Source organism: Mirounga leonina, unplaced genomic scaffold, assembly GCF_011800145.1.
Source record: "Mirounga leonina isolate KUSES-001 unplaced genomic scaffold, KU_Mleo_1.0 Mir_128, whole genome shotgun sequence".
Taxonomy (NCBI): domain Eukaryota; kingdom Metazoa; phylum Chordata; class Mammalia; order Carnivora; family Phocidae; genus Mirounga; species Mirounga leonina.
Window position 1 is genome coordinate 2,492,351 of NW_023270320.1, and position 19,647 is coordinate 2,511,997.

Genomic DNA, 19,647 nt, shown 5'->3' on the forward strand with positions numbered 1-19,647 from the left:
TGCTGGTGGTTTCAGCATGTTTGTAATTTCTTGAATACTCTTCCCTCTGGGAGGTAGAGATTCACCTTCCCCTTGAGTGCAGATTGGAGTGGGTGACTCGCTTCTAACAGTACAGTATAGAATGGAACAGTAGTAACTTTACAGTAGAGAAGTCCTTTAACTAAGCCATTGAGGTTAACATCACCAGAAATATATCATATTAATGTCATGTAGCTCCTGATATGAAGCAATGAGAGGGGCACATCCTCTCTGTGTTTTTCCCAAAAGCTGGATGAAAGGCATGGAGGAGCTTTCTGTAGGATCTTTGCAATTCTTATATAAATCAAAAATTACTTCAAAATAAAAAATTTTTAAAGTTATTTCAAAGTAAGAAGTAAAAAATAAAAAAGGGATAATGCCTTTGCTTCCAAAAGATTCTCACTAAAGAAAATTTTAAAGGATATATTTCAAGCAGAGTGAAATGATCATACATGGAAGGTCTGAGATTCGAGGAGGAATGATAAGCAAAGAAATTGTAAGTGTTTGGGTAATTCCAAACAAATAGCCACTATATAAATAATTAATAATGTTTTGAGGGTTTAAAAAATAGAGACAATATAGGGTGCCTGGATGGCTCAGTCGTTAAGCGTCTGCCTTTGGCTCAGGTCATGGTCCCAGGGTCCTGGGATCGAGCCCTGCATTGGGCTCCCTGCTCAGTGGGGAGCCTGCTTCTCCCTCTCCCTCTGCCCCTGCTTGTGTTCCCTTTCTCGCTGTGTCTCTCTGTCAAATAAATAAATAAAATCTTAAAAAAAAAATAGAGACAATATATATGAAAGCAATACCAAGTATATCAAAAGGGGGGTTATAACAGTTTAAATGTTCTAGGATGCTTGTGCCATTCAAGAAGATGATCGGGATATTAACTTGAACATTGACAAGTATACACATTAAAATTTCTGGCACTACCACTAAAAGAAGGATATTTAGCATCCAAATCAGTAGAGTTTTGTAAAAATCTAAAAAAAAAATCCAAAATAAGGCAAGAAAGTAACTACAAATAAATATAGAAAGGATAGGATACATAGAAACTACAAAATAAAATAGTAAGAGTAAATACAAATAAAAATAAACAGACTAAATGCTCTAGTTAAAGAAAAAATGTTAAAAAAGATTTTTAAAAGTTAAGATATATGGTGGCTTACAAGAGACATTTCTGACATAAGGATACAGAAAGTTGAAGGAAGAGAGTAGGTAAAGATGTAGAAGGCAAATAGTAACCAAAAGAAAGCTAGTATCAGACCAATTAAGCTTTAAGACAAAAAGTGCTACTGGACCTTACATATCACAGTATGTATTGGGTTTAATTCCCTAGAATGATGTCACAATTCTAAATGTGTATGCACCTAATACCATAGGCTCAAAATAACAAGCTTTTAAACTTGGAGAGGATTTTAGGGGAAAATAGACATATCATCATCATCATAGTAGATTTTATAACATTATTCTCAATGATGGATAAATCAAGGAAGAGAAAAACATCAGAAAGAAACAGATTTAAACAACAAAACTAAGAAGCTGATCCAATAGTCATATGTATGGTATTGGTTTCCAAAATCACTTTTTTTCAAGCATGGTGAAATATTTGTGAAAATGATCACATTCACTAAGCGATAAAGCAATTCTCAACAAATTTTAAAAGGAGGGGCGCCTGGGTGGCTCAGTGGGTTAAGCATCTGCCTTTGGCTCAGGTCATAACCCCAGGGTCCTGGGATCGAGCCCTTCATTGGGCTCCCTGCTCAGCAAGGAGTCTGTTTCTTCCTCTACCCTTCCCCCCTTCTTGTGAGCTTTCTGTCTCTCTGTCTCTCTCTCTCTAATAAACAAGTAAAATCTTTGAAAAAAAATTTTTTAAAAGGATTAATAGCATGGTGCACTGGGCTAGCTCAGTTGGAAGAGCATGCAACTTTTTTTAAGATTTTATTTATTTATCTGAGAGAGAGAGAGAGCGCACGCACATGCACAAGTCGGGGGAGGGGCAGAGGAAGAGGGACAAGCAGAGTCCCCACTGAGCAGGGAGCCCAATGCAGGGCTGGATCCCAGGACCCTGAGATCATGACCTGAGCCGGAGTCAGATGCTTAACCAACTGAGCCACCCAGGTGCCCCGAGCATGGAACCCTTGATCTCAGGGTTGTGGGTTCGAGCCCCACATTGGGTGTAGAAATTACTTTGAATTTAAATGATGAAAATACCACATATCAAAACTTAGAGAAGTAAAATTTTCTTTTTTGGGGGGAAGATTTATCCATTTATTTTAGAGAGAGAGAGCATGCACACACAAGCATCGGGGAGGGGCAGAGGGAGAGAGAGAGAATCTCAAGCAGACTCCTTGCTGTTTGATCTCACAACCCCCAGATCAGGACCTGAGCCAAAACTGACCCAGGTGCCCCTAGATGTGTTAAATTCTTATATACAAGAGAAGAAAAGGTGAAAGTAAATGTGCCAAGTACCCACTCAAGAAGTTAAAGAAGTTAAAGAACAAAAGAATAACTCTAAAGGAAATAGAAAATATTTATGATAAAGAAAAGATCAACAATCCAGAAGTTCTTTGAAAAGATTTATAAACTTTGATTTATAAAGATTTATAAGCATTGATAAACTTCTGCCAATAATTTTTAAAGAAACAAAGGTGAGAAGGCAAACATAAATAATAAGAATAATAAACAATTACAGAAATTACATGGATTATAAAAGAATATTATAAACAACATCTTGAAAATGAAAATGAAATGGACAAACTCTTAGAAAAATATATCAAAACTGATTAAAGATAGAAAACCATAATAATTTGACAACCATTAAGAAATTGAATCAATATGCAAACATTTTCCCACAAAGGAAACATTAGGTCTGAATGGTTGTTTTTTTTTTTTTTTTTTTAAAGATTTTATTTATTTGACAGAGAGAGATACACAGCGAGAGAGAGAACACAAGCAGGGGGAGTGGGAGGGGGAGAAGCAGGCTTCCCGCAGACCAGGGAGCCCGATGCGGGGCTGATCCCAGGACTCTGGGATCATGACCTGAGCCGAAGGCAGACGCTTAACGACTGAGCCACCCAGGCGCCACCGGTCTGAATGGTTTTATAGGTGAATTTTTCCAAATGTTTAAAAAACAAATAATTCTATTTTAGAAAACTATCTAGAGAATAGAAAAAGAAGGAACCCTCCTTTCTCATTTTATGAGGCCAGCGTAACTCTGATACCAAAACAGACCAGTATAATTCAAGACAGAAAAATTATAGATCAGATTCACTCATGGACATAATCACCCAAATCCTAAGTGAATTATCAATGCATATAATCCTGCTATTTATAAAACATATATCATGACCAAGTTGGGTTTGTCCCAGGAATGCCAACTTGCTTTAACAATAGAAAAACAATCATTGCTACCCATTACCTTCAGAGATTAAAGGAGAAAATCAACAATCATGTCATTAGTTACAGGAAAAGAATTTGACAAAATCCAACAGATTAAAGGAGAAAATCAACAATCATGTCATTAGTTATAGGAAAAGAATTTGACAAAATCCAACATTTGGTAATGTTAAAAACTTAGCAATGTGGAAATAGAAGTTCTTCATACTCATAAAGAGCATTCTCAAAAATTACAGTATATATCATCTTCAATTTGAAAGCATTCCTTTTGTAAGATCAGAAGCAACACAAGGGTACCAACTATCACCACATAAATGATAAAAGAAAGGATTGGTACATTTATGTAAATTTAATAATAGGAGCTTTTGTTCACCCATATATATAAAGAACAAAGAAAAATACAAGCAATGCAATAGAGAAATAGGCAAAAGACTACAACAAGAACTTGATAGAAAAGAAAATTCAAGCAGCCAATAGCCATATTTTTTTTTAAAGTCTGTCTCACTAGTAATCAGGGAAATGCAAAGTAGAATATTATAATAATAATACTAATAAAAGTTAATGCCATAGTGTGCTTACTATGTAACACAGACTATTTTAGTGTAACAATTGTAAATACTTAAATTCTCTCAACAATCCTACGTAATAGTATTTTAGGCATTAGGGCTATTGGTTGACATGCCCTGCATGAGAAAACCCAGGAAGTCTTAAAGTCAGGCAATATGACTCCTGCAACTTTGTTCTTTTTCAAAGTTGTATGACAATTCCACCTCTTTTTTATTTTGATAAGAATTTTAGAATCTGGGGGCACTATCTTGGGTGGTGCATTCAGTTGAGTGCCTGACTCTTGGTTTAGCTGGTGCCTGATCTCAGGGTGGTGAGATCGAGCCCCAACCGGAGCCGAATCTGCTTGAGTTTCTCTCTGCCCCTCCCCCCATGCTCTTTCTCTCTCTCTCTCTCTCTCTCTCAAATAAATATTTTTTAAAAAAAGAATTTTAGAATCTGCTTGTCAGTTTCTACAAATGAATCCTTTTGGGATTATGATTATGAATGCACTGAATCTATAAATCAATTCGGGAATAATTGACATCCTAACAATACTCAGTTTTCCAACCCAAGAACAGGGTGTATCTTCCCATTTTCTTAGGTCTTTTAAAATTTCTCTCAGTTGGGGCACCTGGGAGTTAAGCATCCGACTCTTGGTTTCAGCTCAGGTCATTATCTCAGGCTCATGACCTCAGGGTCATGAGGTCGAACCCTGTGCCAGGCTCCACACTCAGCTCTGAGTCTGCTTGAGAGTCTCTCTCCCCTCCCTCTGTCCCCTCACGCTCATGCTCTTTCTCTAAAATAAATAAATAAATATTTTTAAAACATTTATTTCAGGGTGCCTGGGTGGCTCAGTCTGTTAAAGCGTCTGCCTTCAGCTCAAGCCATGATCCCAGGGTCCTGGGATCGAGCCCCATGTCAGGCTCCTTGCTCAGCAGGGAGTCTGCTTCTCCCTCTGTCCTTCCCCCCACTAGTTCTCTCTCTCTCTCTCAAATAAATAAATAAAATCTTTAAAAAAATTTCCTCAGTAATATTTTTTAGTATCCAATGAACATATCCTGCCCATCTTTTGTTAGGTTTACCCCTAAATATTTCATATTTTTTAAGTTTTTAAATTTAAGTCATCTCTACACCCACTGTGGGGCTCAAACTCACAACCCCAAGATCAAAAGTCACACACTCTTAAAATATTTAGGCACCCCTAAATATTTCATATTTTTGATGCTATTGTAAAATATATTGTTCTTCAGATTTTCATCTTCATTTGCTTGTTGCTGGTATATAGAAATCAGTTCATTTGTTTTTAATTGTGGTAAATACACATAACATAAAGCTTATCATCTCAGCCATTTTTAAATGTATAAGTTTCGTGCTGTTAGGCACGCATTGGCATGCAACTATCACCAGCATTTATCCACAGACTCTTCATCTTGCAAGACTGACACTCTGTACTCATTAAACAACAACACCCTATTTCTTCTCCCCCCCCCAGCCTCCAGCAACCACCATTCTACTTTCTGTCTTTGTGAATCTGACTACTCTAGGTACCTCATCTAAGTGGTATCATATGGTTTTTGTCTTTGCGACTGGCTTATTTCACTTAGGATAATGTTTCAAGATTTATCCATATTGTTTTAGTTCAATTCACTGAAAATTTTAAGAGAGTTTTTGGATCTCTGCATCTATGTTCATGAAGGGAATTCCTTTTCTAGTCTGGCATTGGAATTAGAGTAATCTGACCTCAGAAAACGAGTTTGGAAATATTCTCTTCCCTTCAATTTTCTGGAAGAATGTATGTGGAATTGGTTTTATATATTTATTAAATGTTTCGTAGAATTTACCTGTGAGACCAGATATGCCTGAAATATCTTTGTGGAAGGCTTTTACACTATAAATTCCATCCCTTAAATAGAGGTAGGGTTATTCAATTGATCTGTTTCTTCTTGTCTGACCTTTAGTAGATTATGTCTTTCAATCCATGCTGTATTGGCCTACAGCTGTTCATAAAATCCTTTGTTCTTTTAATGTGCGGAGGATGTGTGGTTATGTCTCCCCTTTCATTCTTTATATTGTTAATTCAAGTCCTCTCTTTGTTTTGCTAGTCAGTCTTCTTAGAATTTAATGGTTTTTAAAAATCTTTTCAACAAGCTCTTGGTTTTTTTTTTTCTATTGTTTTTCTGCTTTCTATTTCATCAATTGTAGCTCTTTAATATTTCCTCCCTTCTGCTTACAATGGGGGTTATTTGCTCTTTTTTTTTCTAATTTCTTAACGTCGATGCCTTGTTAATTGATTTGAGACATCTTTTCTTTTTTTTTTTTTAAGATTTTATTTATTTATTTGTCAGAGAGAGAGAGAGAGAGAGCACAAGCAGGGGGAGTGGCATGCAGTTGGAGAAGCAGACTCCCCACTGAGCAAGGAGCCCAATGCAGGACTCAATCCCAGGACTCTGGGATCATGACCTGAGCCAAAGGCAGACGCTTAGCCGACTGAGCCACCCAGGCGTCCCCATTTCTTCTCTTCTAATAGAACCATTTAATGCTCTAAATTTTCTTCTTAACTGGACTCTACACATTTTGATATGTTTCTTTTCATCTTCATTCAACAAAACATTTTCTAATTTCTCTTGCAATTTCTTCTTGGATCCATATGTTGATTAATTGGCAAATATTTACTGATTTTCAAGATAAATTTCTGTATTAATATACAGTTTATTTTTATCAGAGATCATACTTTGTATAGTTTTAATCCTCTTAGATTTGCTGGAACTTGTTTTATGACCCAGAATATAGTCAGTTTTGGTGAATATTTTGTGTGCCCTAGCAGAGAATGTGGATTCTTCTGATGTTGGGTATGAAGTTCTACAAACCTCAATTAGTTAACAATGTTTTCCAAGGATTACATATCATTACTCATTTTCTGTCTACTGATTTTTATCAATTCCTGATATAGGAGTGTTGAAAATTTTAAATATAATTGTAGATTTGTCTATCTTTTCATTTCTATCTGCTGGAAATAGTTTACTTCAGCATTTTGAAGGTCTGCTATTAGTTTCATATACTGTTGACTCTCGAACAACACAGTTTGAACTGCATGGGTCCACTTACATGAGTTTTGTTTTGTTTTTTAATAAATGTTGGACAACTTTTTGGAGATTTGAGGTTTATGTAGCTTAGAAATATCAGAAAAATTAAGGAAAAATCATGCCATGAGTACATAAATCATATGTTGATACTAGTATATTTTATAATTTACTATCATAAAATATATACAAATGATAAAAAGTTAAAATTCATCAAAACTTATGCACACCAACACTTACAGACCAAACATAGTGCCATTCAGTTGAGAGAAATGTAAACAAACATGAAGATGCCATATTAAATCATAACTGTATAAAATTAACTGTAGTACATACTGTACTACTGTAATAATTTTGTAGTCATCTCCTGTTGCTATTGTGAGCTCAAGTGTTGCAAGTATCCGCTTAAAACACCATGTGATGCTAATCATCTCCATGTGAACAGTTTGTCTCTCCAGTAAATTCTGTATCACAGTAAAAAGTGATTTTGTGGTTCTTCTATATTTTTCACTGTGCTTAGTGCAATACGGTAAGCTTTGAATAACACCATGGGACCCACACAAAGTGCCACTTAGTGATGCTGGAAGTGCTCCCAAGAAGCAGAGATAAGTCATGACACTACAAGAAAATGTTGAATTGCTTGATATGTATGGTAGATTGAGGTCTGCAGCTGCAATTGCTCACCATTTCAAGATAAATGAATCTAATGTAAAGACCACTGTAAAAAAAGAAAAGGAAATTCATGAAGCCATTGCTGCAGCTATTCCAGGAGGCATGAAATGCCTTTTCCTCTTATATTGAAAATGCGGCTTTTACGTGGGTGCAGAATTGCTATAAGAAAGGCAAACATATAGACTCTAATATGATTTGGGGAAAAGTGAAATTATTATATGACAGCTCAAAGCAAAAGGAAGGTGAAAGATCTAAAGCTGGAGAAGTTAATGCCAAGCAAAGGATGGTTTGATATTACAGAAAGAGGTCTGGCTAAAAATGTCAAATCCCTAAGCCTTGAAGGGCAAAGATAAATACCAGCTGCCAGTCTTGTGGTTGTACAGGAAGGGCTGGACAATGAGAACCCCTTTTCTTGATTGGTTCCGTTGATGCTTTGTCCCTGAAGTTAGAAAGTACCTTGCCAGTAGGGGGCTGCCTTTTAAAGTTCTTTTGCTATTGGACAATGCCCCTGCCTACTCCGAATCCCAGTGAATTCAACACCAAAGGCATAGAAGTGGTCTACTTGCTCCAAAGCACAACATCTCTAATTCAGTCTCTAGATCAGGGGCATAAAGACCATTAAGGCTTATTATACACAGTACTCTGTGAAAAGGATTGTCAGTGCTATGGAAGAGAACCTTGAGAGAGAGAATATCATGAAAATCTGGAAGGATTACACCACTGAAGATGCCATTGTTGTTATAGAAAAAGCTGTGAAAACCATTAAGCCTGAAACAATAAGTTCCTGCTGGAGAAAACGGAGTCCAGATGTTGTGCATGACTTCATAGGATTTACAACAGAGCGAGTCAAGGAAATCATGAAAGAGATTGTGGATATGGCCAAAAATGTGGGGGGTGGGGATGGTGGAGTGTTTCAAGATATGGATCTTGGAGAAATTCGCGAGCTAATAGACACCACAGCAGAAGAATTAACAGAGGATGACTTGATGGAGATGAGTGCTTCGGAACCAGTGCCAGAGAATGAAGGATGGGACGTAGAAGGAACACTGCCAGAAAACAAATGGACATGAGACAATTTGGCAGAAGCATTCTGATTATTCAAGCCTACTCTTCCCTTCTTTTATGGCATGGACCCTTCTACGACACCGACACTGAAACTAACGCAAACACTGGAAGAAGGGCTGGTGTCTTATAGAAACGTTTTAGAGAAATAAAAGAGCAAAACAGTCAGAAATCATGATGTATTTCTGGAAGTTACACTAAGCATGTCTGTCTCTCCTGCCTCCTTCCACATCCTCCACCTCTGCCACCCCTGAGACAGCAAAACCAAACCCTCCTCCTCCTCCTCAGCCTACTCAACAAAAGATGATGATGATGAAGGCCTTTATGATGATCAATTTTCACTTAATAAATAGTAAGTAAATAGATAGTACATAATCATCATGCCATACAGTTAATAAACTTATCTCTTGTGTATGTGTCTGTGTGTGAAAATCTAATAACTGTACGGCAAGAACTACATGAGACCTTTTTGTGTCATCATCACTATTATTGCCTAAGTATTCATTGTGCAAAACATCAGGTGTGGGAGGCCTGGCTGGTTCAGTCAGCAGAGCACATGACACTTGATCTCAAGGTCATGAGGTCAAGCCTCACATTGGGTGTGGAGGCTACTTAATGAAAAAAAAAATTATGTGCAAGACTTATATAGAAGTGGATAGCCTATCCTTATGTAGGCATAAGGTGAGTGATATTTAGTATAAAATTAATGTGTTAGTTTTCTGTTTTATAATTTTAATTTCAAAGAATTACATCAGTATACAGTATACCCTTCTCTATTGTAATTGAAGAAACTATCAGCTTATCATCACAGGTAAGTGGTTTTTAAAAACTATAACAATGTGGGCGCCTGGGTGGCTCAGATGGTTAAGCGTCTGCCTTAGGCTCAGGTCATGATCCCAGGGTCCTGGGATCGAGTCCCGCATCAGGCTCCCTGCTCCTTGGGAGCCTGCTTCTCCCTCTGCCTCTCTCTCTCTCTCTCTCTGTCTCTCATGAATAAATAAATAAAATCTTTAAAAAAAAAAAACTATAACAATGTTCCCAATATTGTCTTATAAATATGATGATAATACTATACGCCATAAAAATTGTATAATGATTCATTCATTAATGTATAAGCTAGGGTACTGTGAAGCAATTGGATTGATTACAGTAGGGTACCATAAAGCAATCATATTGCCACTTCTTTATTATCAATGCATGAACCATTATCCCTGTAAGTAAATATGAAATTGTTTTCACATTATCTTTTTATTGTTGTTGTCCTTGTTAGTAATATATATAACATCTACAGTGTTTTGTATCACATAAGACAATATTGATGTAGATACTGATAGACATAATCAGATGATATAAATTTACAGCACCAATAAATACAGAACGGTATTATAAATGTATTTTTTCTTTATGATTTTCTAGCTTACCTTATTGTAAGAATACAGTATATAACACATATAACATACAAAATATGTGTTAATTGACTGTACATTATCAGGAAGGCTTCCAGTCAACAGAAGGCTATTAGTAGTTAAGTTTTTGGAGAGTCAGAAGTTATACATGGATTTTTGACTGTGTTGGGTTGGCACCTCTAACCCTAGTGTTGCTCAGGAGTCAACTGTACATTTATGATTGTTATGTCCTCTTGATGAATCAACTCTTTTATCACTTTAAAATATCCTTTTTTATTTTTGGTAATATTCCCTGTTCTAAAATATAACTTTTAAAATATTAATATAACAATTCCAGCATTCTTTTCATTAAGTATTTGCATGGTATATCTTTCCCCATTCTTTTAATTCTAACTTACTTATATCTTTTTATTTAAAATTTATTCCTTACAGACATTATATATTTGGTTCACACTTTCATCCAATCTGATAATCTGTACTTTTAAAATTTCTTCTTTTTTTTAAAGTAATTTCTACACCCAACATGGGGCTCAAACTTATGACCCTGAGATCAAGGGTTGGATACTTTACTGAGCCAGCCAGGTGCCCCAGTAATCTGTATCTTTTAATTGGTTATTTACACCATTTATATCAAAGATACCTAATATGGTTGAGCTCAACATCTATCATTTACTATAGCTTTCTATTTGTCTCATCTGTTCTTTCCTCCTTTTTTCTTATTTTCCTATCTTCTAGATTGCATAATTTTGTGATTTTACTTTATTTCCAGTATTGGCCTTTTGGATATATCTTAGTTTTTTAATTATTATTATTACTTTTAGGTGTTACTCTGTAGTTTGCAATATGCATCTTTAGCTTATCTCAGTCTACTTTCAAATAGTATGCCACTGCATGTACATTGTAAAACCTTGCAACAGTTAACTCCTATTTCCCCAGACAACTGTACCATTCATTTTACTTCTACATAAGTTTTAAACTCTACATACATTGTTATTAATTTCTCTTAAAAATCAATCATATAGGGGCGCCTGGGTGGCTCAGTTGTTAAGCATCTGCCTTCAGTTCAGGTCATGATCCCTGGGTCCTGGGATCAAGCCCCGCATCGGGTTCCCTGCTCTGCGGGAAGACTGCTTCTCCCTCTCCCACTCCCCCTGTTTGTGTTCCCTCTCTCGCTGTTTCTCTCTCTGTCAAATAAATAAATAAACAAATAAAATCTTTAAAAAAAATCAATCATATAAAGAGATTTAGATGAATATATACACTTATCCACACATTTCTCATTTCCAGTACACTTAATGCTTTTCCATAAATCCAAATTTCCATCTAATAAAGGATATATCTTTTCCTCTTCTTTCTGAAGAAAATTTCAACATTTCTGGCAGTTTAGGTCAGCTAGGGATAAATTTGTCTTAGCTTTTTTTTTCTTTTTGTCTGAAAAAGTCTCTATTTTCCCTCCATTTCTGAAAGGTATTTTTGCTGAATAAAGAATTATAGATTGATTTCTTTTTGTCTTTCAGAAATCTGAAGATTTTTTTTTCATTTTCTTCTTGGTTGTATAGTTTCTAAGGAGAAATCTGGTATAATTCTTTATTGCTTCACAGATCATGTGTCTTTCTTTTCTTGGCAACTGTTAAGATTTTTTTCTTTATCATTGGTTTTCAGCAATTTTACTAAAATATGCCTTGGTGTGGCTATGACTTTGTTTATTCTGCTCAGTGTTCATTGAACTCCTTGAACTTGTGGATTTATAGTTTTTATTCAATTTGGCAATATTGCGGCCATTATTTCTTCAAATCTCTCCCCTAATCCCTAATATAGGATAAATTCATCCTGAAGAATAATATTAAGTCCTCCTAAGGACTCTATCTAAGGCCTTAAATGTTTAAAAGTTTTTCTAGGGGTGCCTGGGTGGCTCAGTCCGTTGAATGTCCGACTCTTGGTTTCAGCTTGGGTCGTGGTCTTAGGGTCGTGAGATCGAGCCCAGTGTTGGGGTCTGCTTAAGATTCTTTCCCTCTCCCTCTGCCCCTCCCCCCTCATGCTCTCTCTTTCTCTCTCAAATAAAATAAATAAAATCTTTAAAAAAAATAGAAGTTTTTTATCCTGGCTTCTGGAAACAGGCACTATTTCCATCTATATGGATATCCTGGGAATTGTTTTACCTACCCTTTTTGAATGATTCTTTCCCCCAATTTGTTTCTTCTCAAAAATGTGCAAATCAATATTCATTCACAAATTAAAAGGACTCCTCTGTAGATATTGAGTTCTGTACATATGCATCTTTTTCCTTTCTGGTTCTCTGTCTTGCAAATGTTAGCTGTCTTTTTCTCCCTTAGTTCTGACATTAGCCTCCTCAACTCAGCCATATTGCTGAGCTCTGGGCTCCCCATTCTCAGTCCTATGGCCTAGAAACCTTCTCAAAGCAGTAGGCTGGAGCAATTATATGGCTCAACTTATTCACTTCTCTTGTTTTAGTGATCACTGTCTTTTTTTCTATTTTTAAGATTTTATTTATTTGAGAGAGAGAGAGCATGAGTGGAGGGGGGTGGGGAGAGGTAGGGGGAGAGGGAGAAGCAGAGCCAGAAGCAGGGCTTGATCTCAGGACCCTGAGATCATACCTGAATCAAAGTCAGACACTTAACTGACTAATCCACCTAGGTGCCCCATCTTCTTTTTTTTCCCAAGATTTTATTTATTTACTTATTTGAGAGAGAGAGCATGCGCACCCATGCACAAGCAGGGAGAGGGGCAAAGGGAGAGGGAGAGAGTGAATCTCAAGCAGACTCATGCTGAACATGGAGCCCTACAATCCCACAACCCTGAAATGATGACCTGAGCCAAAATCAAGAGTTGGATGCTTAACCAACTGAGCCACCCAGGCACCCCAGTGATTACTATCTTATACTGTCTATTGTCCAATGTCTGAAAACCATTGTTTCATACTTTTTGCCAGGTTTTCTAGTTGTTTATGAGGGGAGGACAAATCCAGTCCCTATTACTCAATCATGGCTAGAACAGAAGTTTTACCTGAAGAGTTTTTAAAAATATAGAGCTAAATTCATCTCTCTCTCAGAAACTCAGATTTAGTAGGTTTAGTGTGGAATCCTGGAATCTTTACTTATTAAAAAGTACTCAGGTGATTTTGATATACACACAGTGTTGGAAACTATATCTTTTTTTTTTTTTTTTAAAGATTTTATTTATTTATTTGAGAGAGAGAGAGAATGAGAGAGCATGAGGGGGGCAGGGTCAGAGGGAGAAGCAGACTCCCCGCCAAGCAGGGAGCCTGATGTGGGACTCGATCCCGGGACTCCAGGACCATGACCTGAGCCGAAGGCAGTTGCTTAACCAACTGAGCCACCCAGGCGCCCTGGAAACTATATCTTGATACCTTAGGCAAAGGCTTGTTCAGACATTCTTCTAATTAGAGGGAAGGCCAGACCTTTTCATTTTTAAAACTTTTCCTGGTTCTGAATATGATGGGGTAGTTACAGCCAACCAACGATCCAATTTAAAACAATTAAGTGAGTAGATAAAATATAAGACATCTATTTGGAGACATCAGCGAACAACTGAGGCAACCAGGACTTAAGAGGACACAGTATTAAAGAATGGGAAACTACAGCCAGAGGTGACATGATATTCTCCAGCACCTTTGTCCCTCAGGAAAACTCTGGGCATAAGACCAGTCTGAGTTTTGGAACAGAAGCAAGAAAGTGGCACTAAGAGGCAAAAATGCCCACAGGGATTTTGGCAGTTAACCAAGGTTGGAGAGAAAAACATAAAGACCAAAAAGGCCAGATTCTCAGTGAGAAGGGAAAGGTGAATGAGCCCAGTACTCTGCTAGATTCCCACAGGTCACTTGCCAAATTCTGAAGATGAATGGGAAAGAAAGCTAAGCTACCAAGCAGAAAACCTCTGAAAAGCAGAGTGGATTTTTTTTTGCAGTCTCATGATTCTGAGGAAATGAAGATTAGACTTCAGTATCCATGGGTGTCAAGGGCCCCAGGGAACACACAAGATTCTCAGTTGGAACACCTGGAGGGCTGAGCTATAGGAACAGAAGCAAAAAAGAGGTGGATTAAACCTTGCCAAAACCCAACCTCAAGTTAGTTCAGTTTCTGATTAAGGTATTCAGCTCTCATTTTAACTACTTTGTAGAGGACAGAGCCTCTAAATGAAGATAATTTTATCCAGAGCCTCTGTAATTTTTCATACTTAATGTGTGACATTCTGTTAAAAATTACCAGGCAGGCCAAGAGCCAGTAAAAACAAAATGACCAAAAACCAATGGAAAGAATATACAATAGAAATAGACCCACAGAAGATCTAGCTATTATAATGATCAGAAAGATTTAAAATTGCTAGGATTGATATATCAAGAAAGTATAGGTAAAGGTGGAGAAAATAAATAAAAAGAGAATTTCTCCAAATGCATTGGATTTTATTTTTTTTAAAAAAACCATATGAAGGGCGCCTGGGTGGCTCAGTCGTTAAGCGTCTGCCTTCGACTCAGGTCATGATCCCGGGGTCCTGGGATCGAGTCCCGCATTGGGCTCCCTGTTCCGCGGGAAGCCTGCCTCTCCCTCTCCCATTCCCCCTGCTTGTGTTCCCTCTCTCGCTGTGTCTCTCTCTGTCAAATAAATAAATAAAATCTTAAAAAATAAAAAAATAAAAAAATAAAAAAACCATATGAAAATTCTAGAACTTAAAAATAAAATGACCAATATTAAGAGCTCAACAAACAGGGGCACCTGGGTGGCTCAGTCGGTTAAGCGTCTGCCTTTGGCTCAGGTCATGATCCCAGGGTCCTGGGATCGAGCCCCGCGTTGGGTTACCTGCTCAGCGGGAGTCCTGCTTTTCCCTCTCCCACTCCCTCTGCTCATGTTCCCTCTCTCACTGTGTCTCTCTCTGTCAAATAAATAATAAAATCTTTTTTTTTTAAAGAACTCAACAAACAGATTGAAGAGAAGATTTAGATAGATAGGTACAAAATATACAGACTCATGCACAAAGAGGCAGAAAAGATGACAGGAAATGCAGATGGTAAAGAGTGAAAAATTCTGACATATGTATAACTGAAGTCCTAAAAGGAAAAGAGAGATAAGAAGAGATAGTGACCAAGAGTATTCTAAAACAGATAAAAGTTATCAAACTACAGATTCAAGGAACTCCTTGAGAGGCACTCATCCCACCTCAGAACCCAAGTGGGATAAGTACAAAGAAAACCACATCTAGACATATCACAGGAAAACTGTTGAGAACTAAAGAAAAAAAATACCAAGAGGAGCTAGGAGAAAAGATACATTATTTTTCAAGAGTGACAAAGAAATGATGGAAACTAGGGGTCATCTTTTTTTTTTTTTAAGATTTTATTTATTTATTTGAGAGAGAGAGAGCAAGCACAAGCAGGGGGAGGGACAGAGGGAGAGGGAAAAGCAGACTCTCCACTGAGCAGGGAGCCCCATGTGACATCTTTAAAATGCTGAGGGGAAAAAAAGTTACTAAACTAGAATTTCTACACCCAGCAAGTGGAGAGAACTTGTCACCAGTTGACCTGCTCTTAATAGAGGAATTATTCAAACAGAAGGAAAAAATTCCAGTCAGAAGCATATAAATGCGTATTGGAACAAGGTGTACCTTAAAGGATAAATGTGTAAGTAAATATAATGAGTATTGACTGTACAGAAAAATGATTATAAATCTTGTATGGCTTAAAATATATGCACAATTAAAATCTATGACAAAAATAAACACAAAAGGGGAAGGCGTAAGTGGGAGCATTGTATTTTAAGGTTTTGGCATTCTTGGGGAAGTGGTACAAGTAATCATTTATATCAGAGTGTAAGAAGTCAAAGAGTCATGTTGTAATCTCTGACTTCTAAAAGAATGTGTAATTAATAAGCTAATAGAGGAGGTTAATGGCATAATGAAAATATTTTAATTCAAAAGAAGGCAACAAAGAACAGAATAAGGGATATGAATAAGTGGGCAAAAAGAAATAAATAGTAAGAGGGCATGTATAAATCCAAATACAGCAGTAATTATACTAAATATAAATGGACTAAAACTTTTCCTGTTGAAACAAGGATACAACAGCCTTCCTATTTTCGGCTTAGCTGAACTCTGTATAAAATGTAGTTAACAGGGCGCCTGGGTGGCTCAGTTGGTTAAGCGACTGCCTTCGGCTCAGATCATGATCCTGGAGTCCCTGGATCGAGTTCCGCATCCGGCTCCCTGCTCGGCAGGGAGTCTGCTTCTCCCTCTGACCCTCCCCCCTCTCATGTGCTCTCTCTCTCATTCTCTCTCTCAAATAAATAAATAAATAAGATCTTAAAAAAAAATGTAGTTAACAAATATAACTGAAAAGGCAGGGCTTTCTAGAGCAAAATGTGGACAGGGTAAGTAACTTTGAGCTGCCAGTCCCCCAGAGCTGAATTCTGACTAAAATTTGAACCAAGAAAAGCTGTCCTTTCAGTGCTAGGGATTGTTTTTAACATGCAAAAGATGAGGGCTTTGATCTTTGTGGCAAACCTTTTATTTTGAGATGACCTCTGGAATGTGCCATTAAATATGCAAATGTAAAGCAAAGACTCTCTATGGAAGTTGTTTGAAAAGCTAAACTGTGCTTTGTTGTTGTAAATTGTTTTATTTATTTTTAAAGATTTTATTTATTTGACAGAGAGAGACACAGCAAGAGAGGGAACACAAGCAGGGGGAGTGGGAGAGGGAGAAGCAGCCTTCCTGCCAAGCAGGGAGCTCGATGTGGGGCTCAATCCCAGGACCCCGGAATCATGACCTGAGCCGAAGGCAGATGCTTAACGACTGAGACACCCAGGCACCCCAGTTGTAAATTGTTTTAAATTCTTGCTACTATGTGCTTAAACTCCAGCTTGTTCTTTTCACAGGAATGGCTACGGTTAGTTTTCTTCCAAATTATCAAAAAGCAAACACAACTCATCTCTGCATTATTTTTCTTGTGAAGACCACATACTAGTCTCATATGAAGAACTCATTTTCTATTAATATGACTTCATCTGTCCTTTTTGGGAAATAAAACCTTATTTTATTCTTCTAAGAGAATCCCCACTCTCCCACCACATTTTTTTTCCTTCTGGATGATTTCCATTACAAAGAGCTCCCATTTTACCTAAGACTTCATCTGTCTAATTCATCTAGGATGGAAAATATCCTTTCTAACACATTATTTTGTATTCCCAAATTCCTCTCATTTGGGGATGTGGCTTGGAAGTAAATGATGAAGAGTGATTCAGTAAATCTCACCACACCACACTTATGTTATCAGTGTCAATACTAGAATATGGAGTTGGCTGGACTATCATCTAAAGATATAAATTCCTATGTTATTACTGAATGATCTAGACGGCCTGTGGTATAGAACAATAAGGCTAAGGATTAGAACGGATAAAAGCTAAAGAGATAAATGAGGCAGGGCTGGTTTTGGGGATAAAAATTCCATCTTTTTCTTAGTGACTGAAGAAATGTTCACTCAGTAGGAACATTTTTTTTTTTTTTTTTTGAGTCTGTACTGCTTGTATAATCCTATGCCACTGGAGATACAGAGGCATTCCCAAAGAGCATATGTCTGGGAATATATTCATAAAATGTATACAAGAGCAACATATCAAGTGCCAAAGGAATAAGGCAAATGGTCAATATTATGAAAGTTCAGAAAGAAAATACAAATCAAAGTTAAAACAGTGAGTGAAGGGGTGGTCTTTAAAAGGTAAAGCTGAGATGAAATTAGGAGGTGGTAGGGAGGACAGTCTACATGGGGGCGGGGCACAAAGCAGTTAAAGGTCCAGTAGCAGGAGGGCGCCTGGGTGGCTCAGTTGGTTAAGCGACTGCCTTCGTCTCAGGTCATGATCCTGGAGTCCCAAGATCGAGTCCCGCATTGGGCTTCCTGCTCGGCAGGGAGTCTGCTTCTCCCTCTGACCCTCCCCCCTCTCATGCTTTCTCTCTCTCATTCTCTCTCTCAAATAAATAAATAAAATCTTAAAAAAAAAAAAAAAAAGTCCAGTAGCAGGAAAACACTTCCACTAAAAATTATTAAGCATTTAATATGTCTATTCGTTTGTCACTTACTGCAGGAAAAAAAAAAGTATGACTCAATCTCTGCCTTAAGGAGATTAAACTAGACGAGAGACAAGACAAAGAAACATACATGTCGCCAGTAGAAAACAGGCCATGAGAAGTGCCAGTTCATGGTTCAGCTATCAATTCGGAAAAAAGCAATTCTGCATAGGGCATGGGTAGAAGACAGTGGAACAAAAGAGATCAAGGCTTCAAACTCAGATGTGTGCCACACAAGAGCTGTGTGACCTTGTGCAAGTCACCGGACCCAAGTCTTTGCTGTTTCCTATACAAATGGCTTGGTAAGGTCCAACAAGACTCTCCGTTGTGGGGAGGATGAAGTCATTGTGGTGAAAGGGCTTGCTATGGGTGTCTAAGTTTCCACCCTTTTCCCCTCCTCACTGCACCTACTCTTTCCTACATACAGTAGGGTGAGATATGTGGGGTGCTAGTGAGAGCAAAAAGGGAATAATAAAGGGAGGCAACTTCCTCCCGCCCTTTGTCCCCTCCCCACTCCCCCAGCTCTCGACCTCGGGTTCCAGGAGAGTCACTGTGGAAGTAGGGTGAGGGCACAGAAGTGGGGAGGGAGGATCTGCTAACTGTAAACAGACATCATCAGGAGTTCAGATCGTCTGGCCACCGGATTTCCGTGCCATACTGAAGCCACCCCACCCATGCGCCTGTCCTCAGCTTCCCCAGCTGTGTAATGGGGATACACCATCTCCTCCTCCCGCTATCCGCCTGACCTAACAGCGTGAGAAAGAAGAGAAGGAACCCCCAGTTGTTGGCCTGGGGCCTATCAGGTCCTCCTCCCACTTTGGCTTTGGCCTTTTGTACCGGCCCCACGTGACCTGCCCGGCCGGCTCTTCTCTCCTGTCCCGCCCCGCCCTCCGGCCTTTCCTGGCTCTCGGCGCAGCTCTTCCCGCTCCTCGCCGGCCCCCCTTCGTGCCTCCCCTTCTCCCTCCCCCCTCGCCTCCCTCCCAGGCTGTTCCCGCTCCCTCCCCCAGGCAGCCGTTCCCTCGCGACGCTTCCCCTCCCCCCGCGGCTGTTCCGCCGCCTCGCCTCCCCTCCCCCCGGCCGGGGCTCACTGTCTCCAAGATGGCGGCCGTGTCAGTTTGGGGCATCTCCGCGGTCCGGCCCGGGGCCCCGGGATCCCGGCTCTCTTCCCCCCCGGTAAGTAGCCGAGGAGCCACCGGCGACCGCCCCTGGCCGTCGAGCCCGAGGCTGAGCCCCTCGGGGGCCCGCTCCGCCGCCTCGCGGGGTCGGCGGGCCGCTGCAGGCCCCGCCGCGGCCTGCGCCGCCTCCCGCTGCTCTGCGCCAGGCCTCGGGCTGGGGCGCCGAGGCCGCCCCCTCGCGCCCGGCCGGCGCCCGGCTCCCCC

General features: G+C 39.0%; 2 protein-coding genes across 3 annotated transcripts in view; one reads left to right on the forward strand and one right to left on the reverse strand.

Annotated features, from left to right (window-relative positions):
• Positions 1 to 19,407, reverse strand: part of AP3M2 (adaptor related protein complex 3 subunit mu 2) — a 97,107-nt gene extending 77,700 nt beyond the window's left edge. For both annotated transcript variants that reach the window (XM_035003961.1, XM_035003960.1), the window contains exon 1: positions 19,357 to 19,407. The gene's annotated coding sequence lies outside the window, so the exon portion shown is untranslated. The remainder of the gene's footprint in view (positions 1 to 19,356) is intronic.
• The window catches only part of KAT6A (lysine acetyltransferase 6A), a 107,860-nt gene continuing 107,570 nt past the window's right edge, over positions 19,358 to 19,647 (forward strand). The window contains exon 1 of the mRNA XM_035003953.1: positions 19,358 to 19,441. The gene's annotated coding sequence lies outside the window, so the exon portion shown is untranslated. The remainder of the gene's footprint in view (positions 19,442 to 19,647) is intronic.